Source organism: Dasypus novemcinctus, chromosome 1 (assembly GCF_030445035.2).
Source record: "Dasypus novemcinctus isolate mDasNov1 chromosome 1, mDasNov1.1.hap2, whole genome shotgun sequence".
In the NCBI taxonomy this organism is placed as follows: domain Eukaryota; kingdom Metazoa; phylum Chordata; class Mammalia; order Cingulata; family Dasypodidae; genus Dasypus; species Dasypus novemcinctus.
In genome coordinates this window covers 40,185,203-40,188,584 of record NC_080673.1, presented here as the reverse complement: position 1 = coordinate 40,188,584, position 3,382 = coordinate 40,185,203, and the positions used below count along the sequence as shown (strand labels likewise).

Here is a 3,382-nt window from a genome sequence, read left to right as displayed (position 1 = left end):
AATTTATTGGATCTATAAAATGCATTTTGCTTCCAAGACCTGTGGCCTCATTCTCGTGGCGGAAGTCTTCAGAAGTTTCTGTCCCTCCCACTGGGGATTCCAGGCATCCCTCTCTCGGAGATAATGTTTGCCCAGTGCTTAGATGGAAGGAGGGTGCTCTCCACTCGGTAGCAAGCACTGTTCAATCAGGGAAAGGCCAGGGGAGCACCCAGAGCTCTCCCTCAGGGTCAGCAAAGCCCAGCGGAAGCACTACGACCTGGAGGCTCCACTCTGGAGCCCAGAAACTCCTTCCTGGTGTCACCTCGAGATCCCTTGGCTCCTGAGGCCACCAGTGCAGATGTGTCCTCCATCCCCAAGAAGGCATGTCAGAAAAGGGGAGCGGCGCTCAGCCCCACCTCTGCAGTACACTGGCAAAGGGAGGCCACGAGTCATCGGGGAAAGACTAGAGACCTGGAGTTCGTGGGACCAAAGCCTCCTCGTGCTGTCCTGGGTGGCCCGGATGTTCACACATCTCCTCTGAGCATCTGCTTCCTCATTCCTGCAAAGGAGGACTCGATGGCTTCCAGGTTTCTATCAGGGATGAAGTGTTGGTGTCCCTAATAGTGCAGTTCCTGTTGAGAGTGGTAGGGATGTTGGTGCCACACTACGGCCCAGCCCTTCTGTTCCATTGGCTCACTTCTTACACCCATGGCCTCCGACCAGCTCCCCAGAAGCGGCTCATAGAGCCCTGCTTTGCAGTTGCCACTGTAGGGCCTTTCTGAGGACCTAGGAAGATGCCGGATGGGAGCGTGGGCATTGGACTCTGACAGACCTGTTTCAAATCAGAGCTGGGCTATTTGCTAAGTGGGGAAGTCACTTACTTTCTGAGTCCCGGTTTCCCATCTATAAAATGGGAAAGATCATGCCTAATTTTCAAGATCATTATTAAAATGAAAACTATATCCTGGTGCATAGGTTCCATAAATTCTGATTGAGCTTTTCAGGTGAAATGGTCAGGCTACTGTGTCACCTTGGCCTAGTAATGGTGCCCAGTTGTTTGGTCAAGGAAGCACTGGGCTAACTGCACCACAAGGACGTTTTATAGATTTAAATCACCAGGGAATTGATTGCATCTATGGCTGATCACATCTACAATCCACCGAGATTGCCTTCAGCAGTGAGTGATGTATCATCCAATCAGCTGAAGACCTTAAAAGGAGCTGTGACTTCAGCGTTCAGAGATAATTCCCATCTCCATCTCACATCGGGTGGCTCGACGCTCTTGGGGAACTCATCAAGGACCTTCATCGGGTTCCTGGCTTGTGACCTCCCCTGGGGGATTTGGACTCATGCATCCCCATAGTCCAGGGAGACAATTTTATAAAATCTCATACTATTAATGGATATCCCCTGTTGATTCTGTTTCCCTAGAATCAGAACCTGACTAATAAATCAGGAAAGTCCCTTCTGTGGACATTTCCCATATGATTAGAGACAGTTGGCTGGGGTTCTGTTTTTTTACTGGGACACATGTGAGGAGAAGGGTGGGTGGTCTAACATGCTTCTACCCATCTTTCGCCACAAGTGCGACACAACTGTAAGATAAAAGATCTGTGACTCGTCATTGGGCGCCAAAGGAATTTCCAAAAGAGGGGTTCTAAGAGAGATTTGAGGATACTGGACCATCAATTCTCATGCACGGCTGTGATGTGCTGGGCTGCTTCCAACACTCTAGTACTTGTTTCAAGCTCTGAGAGTCACCACCATTGGGGCCTCCTGGCGGAAAGTTCCAGGAGCACGTTCTAGGCATCTGCATCACCCCTCAAACCTGTGACTACCAGAGAGCTGCAGCCCCTGAGAATATCCCCGCCGATGGCATGTGGTGCAGGATGAGCTGGGAGCCGGAGCGTCGCAGGCTGCCCTTCCAGGTTTCCACTGACTCATGGTGGGATTTTATGGGACTGTATCCTGTCACCTGCTTATCTCTAGAGTGCAGTGGGGTCAAGATAGCTAATATTTCAAAAGAGCTTTAATCCTCAGTGACAGGTGGCATATTAGAACCAAGTAGTGTTAAACTATGTCATATTCTTCTCAGGCACTAACCCTGAATGATATTTGGCTGTAGATGCACCCTGAATACAAACACAGCCATCAGAAAAAATGTTGCCTATTTGTTTCCTTCTTTACTCTGCTGGTCACTAAACTGGCCTCCTGGAAAGATGATCTAGATCCTCAAGTGGCATCTCAGTCTAGTAATAGATGGAACTGGTGGTACAAACAATCCATCTGAGGAAGGGATTTCTTAAAGCTTAATCTGGTAAATTTCAGCTAGCACAGATGTTCTTGTCTGCTGACACCCACTGACCCTGATGCTAATAGGGTTAAAACTGGGGATGCAAAACTAGTCTATGCTGCTGGAAGTCAGGATAGTGTTTACCTTTGGAAGGTAGGTAGCGACCAGACAGGGACACGGGGCTTCAGGTGTCAGGATATTCTGTTTCTTGATCAGGGTCCTGATAATATGTGCAGACACAATTTGTGAAAATTCACCCTCTGATATGTGCACCTTCTATAGGTATGTATATTATACTTTAATAATAAAAGCCATATGGACCATGCAGGATTTGGGACATCAGTGGCATAAGCCCCTCTTGACATGAGCTCCTCTGAGAGTCACTGACACTTGTATTGTTCATACCACTGGCTCAGGAAAGTAATTGCCGTAAACCTTGACCATTGCTATAAATAGTCAGCAATTTTATGGGTCTTTGGGTTCCAAGAAAACCATTGACAGCAACACCTTATACCCACACTGCACAGGGGCTCCTGGGCGTGTCGCGGTCAGCGCAAATGCTGAACGAGCTGTGGGAAGGATGGGTCGCTGAGGGACTTGCCGCGCCTGCCCTCGGCACAGCGATGACATCATTTCCTCCCAGCAGTGTTCACTCCCACTAATGCCCTATCTGGGTTCTGCACTTACCTGCCCAGGTGAGCCGATGAGCTCATCGAGCTTTGAGGCGGTTGTTCTGGAAAGAGAAAAAACACAGAACAGCGAAGATAAAGCAGGAACGGAGCCCTCCCTGTCCCCGAGGAGGTCCTCACCTTGAACTCCGTGCAGGCAGGGCGGGCTGACCCTGTGCATTACTCTAGATGAGGTGCCGTGTGCTGAGAGAAACCCTGCCAAGCCCTTTCAGCAAACACTGTGGGAAGGCCGGTTTCCATGGTGAGAAAGTAGAAGCCAGCAGACAGCACCAGAGGGTAGAGGAGGGCCTGCTGAGAAAGGGCCGTTGTTTGGCTGACTTGTTTTGTGTTGGCTCTAGATTCCCTTCTCTGGGGAAGGCCCATTTTTCATGGATTGGCTGCTGTTTAAGTACCATCCATTCCCTATAATGGTTTGTAATTA

At 49.3% G+C, this 3,382-nt stretch overlaps 1 long non-coding RNA gene across 1 annotated transcript; it reads right to left on the bottom strand.

The window, feature by feature from the left end:
* LOC139439248 (uncharacterized) lies at positions 1–3,143 on the bottom strand. Its single transcript, XR_011649128.1, has 3 exons — positions 3,082–3,143; positions 2,960–3,005; positions 1–611 (listed from the first exon to the last, which is right to left on the bottom strand). It is a non-coding gene; the product is annotated as an uncharacterized lncRNA (long non-coding RNA).
* Positions 3,144–3,382: the final 239 nt, after the last annotated feature.